Source organism: Palaemon carinicauda, chromosome 31 (genome assembly GCF_036898095.1).
Source record: "Palaemon carinicauda isolate YSFRI2023 chromosome 31, ASM3689809v2, whole genome shotgun sequence".
NCBI lineage: Eukaryota > Metazoa > Arthropoda > Malacostraca > Decapoda > Palaemonidae > Palaemon > Palaemon carinicauda.
In genome coordinates, this window is record NC_090755.1 from 73,642,221 (window position 1) to 73,652,220 (window position 10,000).

Sequence of the window (10,000 nt, forward strand, 5' to 3'; positions counted from 1 at the left end):
GAAAGGAAAGCTATTTGTCAAACTTGACAAACAAAAGATACAGTTTAAAATCGTGTGGATTCCCTTTAAAAAAGACGATTTTTTTTAGAATCCTTATAAATAAATTGACATTCATATTAATTACTGTATTTCACTTCGAAAAGGTGCAAGATGATTAATGTATTCTATCCTGTCTATGTATTTTTTTTTTTTTTTTTAATATAAAGCCCCTGTCGGCTTCAAGATTGATATCCGGAACGATTTCCTTTTTTTTTTACTGATATTTTTGGCCTGGTTAATATCAGTCATTTATTACGACCTGTTCCTTGATGGGGTGATTATAGTTTTATTTTTTTTGCATACGTTTTATTCGTCACTTGAAATCTAGAAAGTAGTTTGCAAGAAGTAAAAAGTACTATTACACAAAAATGTTGGAGTGAGCAGGATGCTTTATACTATGCTAGCGGTGTTTTTAGGTTTATTTCAGATACAGGTTTTCTGAAGACTATTTGAATTTTATAATATCTTCGTTTTTATGGTTTCAATTGAATATTTTATTCTATATTTATGATAAACGATATCAGCATCAATGACTTTCGATATCAGATTGCCAGAAAACTTGAAATAAATGAATCAATTTCATGTATTTATTTGTGCACGCGTGCGCGCAATGGTCACATGATCAGGGCCTTGAGGATCAAACTTCGAGCGCGTAGTAGCGGTGGAACCGTGCACTTTTTTTTTTTTTGATAAATAAATAAACAAACACCAAGGCGACACACCAGCAAAAATCCAGCAAATAACGAGGGACAAAGCCGTTCCAAGAGGATATACGAAGTAGAGGACCATCGCAGTTTTCAATTCTGCATATACGATGGACGATGGAAAAGCCTCCCTGCTATAGATCCCATAAGGGCCATGGAGTGGGTCTTGTGATCTTCCGGAGCTCTGTTGGAAATATTTTTAATTAAAAAAGAATCTTTTTTTATTCAATATAATTCTGTAATGATTTAAATTTCATATAATCCTCACAAATGTTTAGATTTTATATTGAAACATTTCAATAATTCAATGTAGCCCTGGGGAAGGTCGTAAGTCAAAGGCTGAAACAGCTGTTGGTCGAGGGATTAAAAGGAACGACATTGAAAATATTTTCATCCTTAACATGTGACTGGTGAGCTTTGAGATTAACTGTTGTCTTAGGATGTTGGAAGTCACACGTCCATAGCTATATAATAACATTTATATTTATATAGTATATGTATAATATAATATATATATATATATATATATATATATATATATATATATATATATATATATATATATATAATGTATGTATATGTATATGTATATGTATATGTATATATATATATATATATATATATATATATATATATATATATATATATGCGCGTATATAAACTGAGTACATGACCACGACCTAAATAATGCGCGTGATTGTCAGGTCAATCATCTCTGCTTCAAGCCATTCTCAAACAAAAGCAAACTGCAAAACACAAAAAAAATAACTAAGAAGACTATTTCACCAACAACAAATTTGATGATAATATTGTGTTACCAGATCAACTAAAATGCGGCCATATACTTTATTTAAGCCGTATACCCGATTTAGTCCAGGTCAGCTGTTCCTTAAATGTAATGACTTCCGTATGCACGAGATGGTTAAATGTCCCTTTGAACTTTGTTGTTACTGTTTAGTAAAATGTAGTTTCTTTAAAGCTTTTATTGTTTGTACTTTGTTTGGAAATGGCTCTATGTATGGTAAAGACCTGGCGCCCGGTTGTTTCATTTTCTTTCATTGCCATTTTCATTTCCATGACAAATTCTATTTATGATATAGCTCTATCTATCTATTTATTTATCTATCTATCTATGTATCTCTCTCTATATATATATATATATATATATATATATATATATATATATATATATATATATATATATATATATATATATATATATATATAATGTGTGTATATATATGTAATGTATATATATATATATGTATATATGTGTATATTTATATGTATATATATATGTATATATATATATATATGTATATATATATGTATATATATATATATATATATATATATATATATATATATATATATATATATATATAAATATTTGTACATATGTATATATATTTATATATATGTATATATATGTATGTGTGTATATATATATAACGGATTTTGAGCGAAGCGAAAAATCTATTTTTGGGTGAGATAGCCATGGCGTCCTGATGGAAGGTTCCTGTTTGGTAGCTTCCTTGGGTATAAGACTACTAAGATATTCCCAGAGAATTTAACCACAGGTTATCACAGAATTCTAACTTCTGGAGCGAGTATCTCAAAGGTTTCCCTTTAAGACATCGTAATACAACAGGGGACACGCATGTCTGAACGTGCCACATAGCTATCTCCACCCCGAACAGAGTTAATGCTTCGGTGTGTAAGGGCTGAGAATAGCTGGGAGCCGTTCCACAGCTAATCTCACTCGTGGCTACTACTGATACTCGAGACGTAAACAAACGGACGCCATTGCTCTAATGACGTCACGCGCGTCTTTATCCTGGCGCCAGTTGCTGCCCCTCACCATGATACAATTGTGTAGGGTGGGAACAAAACTGGACGAAGTAGTAGGGAGGGTCCATCAGGACGCCATGGCTATCTCACCCAAAAATAGATTTTTCGCTTCGCTCAAAATCCGTTTTTTGGGCTCAAGCCATGGCGTCCTGATGGAAGAGTACCAGAGAATCAATGTATCGTGGTAGATTTTCCCCCAGAGTTAAGTGCCTAGGCATTGACAAAACAGCAAAGTAATCTTAGGTAAGAACCATAGGAACGAAGTATCCTGCCCCCCATTGGTAGGAAGTTCCCATGGGCTATGCCGACGTCAAAGTGGTATTGAAGGGCTATTCATCTTGACAGAAGAACTTTTAAGAACTTAGAGATGAAGCAGAATGTTTGATATTTGTATAGGAACATTCTGAATTAGGCCAGTGGTGGTTGGGCACTGTGTATAGAGTTCATCTCCTGATTATCAGAAGTAAGTATTCGTGTAGGAACCTTACTGAGACAAGGTGAATATAATTTAGGATTAGACATCTTAAATTCTTCATGACCATAAGAGAGGAGGAATAAATAAAACTATGACAGTATGTATTTCATAGTAGGTAGGAGCTGAAAGAGACGCATAAGTAATAAAATAGAAATTTTATTTCACAATGCAGAAATTAAATAATTTACAGCAAAAGTAAAGTTCATTTACAGTAATAATAATGTACATAGAAATAAAGGCTTGCTCTTGAATCTGAAAAGGAATTTCAGGATTAGTAGGTACTCGTTCTCGAGGAACGCAAGTCTTTAAACAACACATCATGCTCAAGGCATGCGGCACTTGTGTGACACTATGACATTTCACCTGGGATAAGAACAGTTATAAAAGCACTAAGTGTTTTTAGACATCACTATGAATCACTCGAGGGTCAACATAGGCACCCGAAGAGTTAGAGTCCCAAGTAACTCACTGTTCTACGCAGAGTTAGGTGCAGGTTTCATAACACTACCTGCGGCTACCACAAAATGTTTGATTTCGTGCACTTGTTTCGCATAATGTTTAAAGAAAACTCGCGAGGACTTCCAGCCCGTAAAGTTTTTAAGGCTCTCAAAGTCCATGCTCTGAAAGAAGTTCAGAGACGATGCCACTTTTCTAGGATCATGACCAGCGGGTGTACTGTTCGGATCCGCTCTGCGAATGAAGTAGGTGATTTTCGCTCTTAATTGTTTCAGTGACAGGTCGCTGCCCGATGTTTCTCCTTTGAAGAGTTGGCCTCCACCAAAGTTCGAAGTTCTGCGAAGATAGACCTTGAGACTCTCTACTGGACATAGAGAGACATCCTCCTTCAGGGGGCATATTCTCCAAGGGCCCCATCTTTTGGTGGGTAATTCGTTTTTAGCGAGAAACGTCGGATCAGGGGAGAGGGTCACTTCTCCTGAATCAGCAAACAGGATGTGTCCCTCTTCTCTTGATAATGCCACTATTTCGCTGACTCGAGCTCCCGAGGCGAGAGCAAATAAAAATATAACTTTCTGAGTCAGATCCTTGAGGGGGCATGAATCGTTGTCCAAGTTGGAGGCGAAATGGAGTACCTTGTCTAGTGACCAGGAGATCGGTTTCGGAGGGGGTGCTGGGCGTAGGCGAGCACATGCTTTTGGTAATTTGTTAAAGATGTCGTTGGACAGATCAATTTGGAAAGCATATAGAATTGGTCTAGTCAAAGCCGATTTGCAGGTTGAAATCGTATTGGCTGCTAATCCTTGTCCATGAAGGTGAATGAAGAAGGACATACAGAAATCAATGGTGATTTCTTTAGGATTTTTTGCTTTAACAAAGGAGACCCATTTCCTCCAGGATGATTCATATTGCCGTCTCGTGGATTCGGTCTTGTATTCCTCTAGGAAGTCTAGACTTTTCTTCGAGATCCCAAACCTCTTCTTTGCGGCAAGGGAGAGAAAATCATGAGATGAAGGTCCTTGATTTTCGATGATGAAGCGAAGACAGTCGACTTCTGTACTTGTTGAGAGAGAACTGGGCCCGGGAGAGGGATCAGCTTGGGCTGCAGCTCCAGGACCAGGGGGTACCAGTTGCTCCGGGGCCACTTGGGAGCCACTAGGGCCGCTGTCCCTTTGAAGGTTCTCAGTTTGGAGAGGACTTTCAACAGAAGGTTGGTGGGAGGGAACAGGTATATCTTGGACCATCTGTTCCAGTCCAGTGACATGGCGTCCACCGCTTCTGCTTTGGGGTCCTCGTACGGGGCTACGTACAGAGGAAGTTGATTGTTGTCGCTCGTTGCAAAGAGATCTATCTGAAGTTCTGGGACTTGATGAGAGATGAAGGAGAATGATCTTGCGTCTAGAGACCATTCCGACTCTATCGGGTTTGTCCGAGATAGAGCATCCGCTGTCACGTTGCGGAATCCTTGTAGGTGAACTGCAGACAGGTGCCACTTCTTCTTCTCCGCCAGACGGAAGATTGGGAGAAGCACCTGATTTATCTGGGGCGATCTTGAGCCTTGGCGATTGAGACAACGAACTACCACCGAGTTGTCTAGGGTTAGACGGATGTGGATCGAGGGCGGCGGGGATAACTTCTTCAGAGTAAGAAGGACCGCCATGGCCTCCAAGATGTTTATGTGGAACGTCTTGAATAGTGGAGACCAGGTCCCTTGAGCTTGTTTCAGGTGGGAGTGACCTCCCCAGCCTTCCAGTGAGGCATCCGTGTGGATGTTGAGTGATGGAGGAGGGTGTTGGAGAGGAATGGACCTTTTCAGGGCCTTTGCTTCCGACCACGGCTTTAGGAGGCGTCGAAGTCTGTTTGGAAGCCGTCTCTTGAGGTCTCTTCGAGCGATGGATGCCGATCGTCTCCAGACTCCCGCGGCATCCTTTAGCTGTGCGCGAAGCACTGGGTTTGTCACTGAGGCGAATTGTAGAGAGCCTAGAACTCGTTCCTGCTGTCGTCTTGAAATGCGTTTGGATTTCAGTAGTCGCTTGACAGACCCTGCTATTTCCTTCCTTTTCTTCTGGGGGATGGAAAGGCGGTGTGACTGAAGATTCCAATGGATTCCCAGCCACTGAAACTTCTGAGCTGGAGAGAGGCGAGATTTCTTCTCGTTGATCTTGAATCCCAGGTGTTCTAGGTACTGGGTAACTTCGTTGCAAGACTTTGCACACTCTTCGGGCGATGGAGCCCAGACTAGCCAGTCGTCGAGGTAGACCATCACCTGGACGTTTCTTAGGCGGAGCTGTTGTACTATGGCATCCGCCAGCTTTGTGAAGATCCGAGGGGCCACATTGAGGCCGAATGGCATGGCCCGGAAGGCGTAGCTTTTCCTTTGGAGTCGAAATCCTAGGTAGGAGGAAGCGTGATGGTTCATTGGAATGTGCCAATAGGCATCCGCCAGGTCTATAGAGACCGTGTAGGAACCTTGAGGCAGAAGGGTCCTTATTTGTTGAAGCGTCAGCATCTTGAATTTGTTGTTCTCTATGAACTTGTTGAGGGGGGATAAGTCCAGAATGACTCTGAGCTTGTCTGAGTCCTTCTTGGGAACGCAAAACAGTCTCCCTTGGAACCTGGTGGACTTTACCTTCCTTATCACCTTCTTGTTCAAGAGGTCTAGAACATATTCTTCCAGAATGGGGGTCGATTGTTGAAAGAACCGCTGGAAGATTGGGGGTGGTTGCACCCAACTCCAGCCGAGACCGTTCTTGATGATGCTGTGTGCCCAGGGATCGAAGGTCCAACGATCCTGGAATTGGCGGAGTCTTCCTCCCACCGGAAGCACTTCATTGCTTCTGGTGTCCCGAGGACTTGTTGCCTCGGCCGCTAGCTCCCTTTCCTCCTCTACCTCTGGAGGGACGACGAGATGCGTCTCTGCTTGCACCCCTGGACGAGCCTCTACCTTTGGCATGAAAGGTAGTGGATGGTTGCTCAAAGGCAGGGGTGAAGACCGGTGACTGTGACAACACCGGTTGGGGGACCAATTGAAAGGTCTGCTGTGGTTGGGCAACCACTTGGGAGGTAGCGGGTCCCGGAAACTGACGTCGTTGTTGACGTTGCTGGGGTTTTGGCTTCTGAGGTTTCCTCTTAGGCTGAGGTCCATCGTCCTGAGAGGGTTTCCTTTTTCTGGACATGCCCCACTTGTGGAGAAGGTTCCTATTCTCCGTGGCGGCTCTGTCAGTTATTTCCTTGACAAGGTCAGAAGGAAACAGGTGCTTTCCCCAGATGTTGGAGGAAATCAGCCTCCGGGGTTCGTGTTTCACGGTGGCACCGACAAACACGAATTCACGACAGGCTCTACGAGCCTTTATGAAATGGTACAAGTCCTTCATTACTGTAAGTAAGTGGGATTTGGCTAGTACCATGTAGTGATCAGGTACTCTTGTGTCACAGGCCATCACTTCCAGTTGGACTTGATGAGAAAGAGATGCCGCAAGCCTCTCCTTCGTGTCTTGTTCCCGGCGAAGGAGGTGATCATTGAGCTTAGGGAGGTCCTCATTAAACTGACGTCCGGCGACGTCAGGATCGAGCCTACCCACGACGAAAGTATGCTGAACATCTTTCCAGTGTCGAGCGTCAGGGGGTGTCACGATGGAGAAGGGTCTGCACTCCTCCAGTGCAGGGCAGGGTTTTCCTTCTTCCGCCGCTTTAAGGCATGCAGCTAAGGCCTTTTCCAAGAAAGGAAGAACCGCAGTGTCAGGTGCGACGTATGTAGGATGCTTCTTGCTCAAGGCAGGAAGCTTAGAGCAGGTAAAGCCCCTGCTCTTAAATGCGGAGGCTAGCATAGCCTGGGCCTTTGCGAGATCGAACACTATCTCTTCTTTAGGTTCGGTCTCCTCCTTCGAGGCAGGTTCGGAACGAAGCCGGACGTAACAGTCCGGGTAGGCCTCGAAGCTTGGGAAGAACTCCACATCTTCCAACGGGACCGTGCCGGTCTTGTCACTAACAAAGATCCTGCCGGTCGCAATAACCATATGCTCTGCATACCTCCACGGGTTGGCATGAGAGCAAGCTGGGAGATCCTTAACCGAAATCTTCTTCGGTTCTCTGGATCCAATCATTGACCTGATGGACTCCTGGTTCTCCTTCAGTCTGTCGTCCATGACAGCTCTAATCAGCCGGATCAGTTCTTGGGTAGACGAAGAGGGATCCGGGGTCGAGGAGGTAGACGGAATGGACACATCCGTCGGTGTAGGAGTAGGCGGAGGGATGGATGAGGGAGGAGCTCCAAGCTCCGACTCGGTGTATTCCACCTTGTCTTCGTCCTCTTCGGCTCCTTGAGCCATAAGCGTCTTCTCCGTGTCTTCCGAGACGTCAGAGATCTGTTCATCATCCTCGGAATCTAATCGACACTCATGCATGGACTGAGCCATGACCACATCAGGTTCCACCGTAATTTGGACAGTGGGGATTGCTTCTTTCGGAACCACTGAGTCAGGGGAGGCCTTAGGGAACAACAGGGACCTCAGTTCTTCGGTGGCCAGGTACGGTCCGGTAGCATTTTTCTGAAAGCCACGCACCCACTTGCGCAGCTTTTCACGAGAAATGTCTCTAACCTCCGCTGAGGGAGGGTTATGGAAGGCCTCAACTAGGTGGGCCTGGCAGACCGTACAATCCAGTGGATTCCAGAACTTCAAATCCCCTTTCTTGTCTGCACAAGGGGCGTGAGTCCTGCAAGCCGTATGCCCGTAAAACTGCGGGCGTTTCACAGCGCAGAAGGCGAAATCACACTTCATCTGCTCCTCCTGTGGAAGAAAGAGAAAATGAGTATGGGGGAGTCATAGGAATGGCTCTTAAACTAAGTTAATATTAATCATTAATTTTAACTTAAAGAAGGTGTGATGCATAGAGAATGAAAACAGTAAAGGAGAACACGCTCCATGCATCTCGCCCGGCTGGTTACCATAAGCTTAGTCCTGGGATAATCCAAATGACCGAGATCATTGGATATAGTTTCCTAGGATTCCCATTATTTTGGAACTCCATGGAAAGCCAAGGACAAGGTTGGGATCGAATTCATTCGGTTCCCAGTTAAGAGCCAGAAGGCCTCATTAAAGGTAACTGCTTCTGGCAACCAGCCGTGCTAAGATGCACATAGCATGCTGGAATTAGAAGAATGCAAAGAGACAGCATGATCACTAATAGAGCAGTACTAGGTACTGATCTTAAAGCAAAGCAGCTTATCTATTTGCTATGTAGGGCTATCTTAGTCTTATGATAGCTACAGTGAGGGGGTGCAAGTATTCTTGACGCCTCTGGGACATCCGGCAAGCCGCCGGCATGCCGGAGCCCGCTCCAGCATAGATTCTGGCATTAGAACAGACAATTTTCAAAAGTCAGTTAGATACCAGGATGGCGGCCGCCGGCACAACGGCGGCACGCCGGCAGGGAGCGGCGGCTCCGGCAGCCGGAGGATGCCAGGTTGGTGACTGGGATAAGGATGGTACAGGTAGTATCGGGTTGCCGGCAGTATATGCCGGCACTCCGGTGATCGACCGGCAAGCGGACGATTAGATAGGAGTAGGAGAGCCGCCGGTAGTAGCCGGCGGCAGCCGGCAGTCCTTCGGTACACGGGGGGCTGGCGGCAAGGGTAGGGAAGTCACCAAGAGGGAGGCAGGTATTGCCGACAGTAGAGGCGGCAAGAGACCGGCACCCGGATAGATAGAGAGACAGGGGGAGGGGGGAAGGGATGCAGGAAGTACCGTCAGGGTTCCAGACATCCCTCCCCCTCCCTGAGAGGGTGTACCCATGATAGAGACAGGCTCTAACATCCATAAGCAGGGGTCACTAGGGACCGGGAGCAGGTAGCCCAAGGGAGGGCTAGGGAACACCCAAGAGGGGGGGGGGGGGGAGACTCCCCTATGCAGAACTACACTAGTAACTAACCTTATAGGACACTATGAAGGTATATGTACCAGAGCGGACTGCACAGGGAAGCTCGGGTAGCCCTACTCATCCACCCTAAGGAGGAGTTGTAGGACAGGGGACAGATGAGTATAAACTAACCTAAGCATAGGCTAGGCTATACAAGAGATAGGTGGGGAGGGAGAAGAGAGAGGTCTTCCCAGGAAGGGTTTCTGTACCAGAGCGGCCACTAAGGGAAGGGAGGACACTCCCTAACCTAAGATCAGGCTGATCGGCTAAAACGGTGCAAGAGTACAGTTTCAGCATGGAACAGAGAAACCTTCCTAACCCGACCTAGAACAGGGCTAAAAGTCCTGGACTAGGCAAGGAAGAAGACATATCGCTATCGCAGGAAAGTCATAGACTATCCTAGCCATAGAGGTAGGCTAGCCTAACCTCACTCTCAGACGCAATCCTAAAGGGGGTTCATTCCTTTAGGGAGGACTGAGAGGCGATATATATACTCTATTAGATAATTAATCCCTTTACTCAGAAAAGGGATCAAGGCTAAATAGAGGGAATGCCAAGG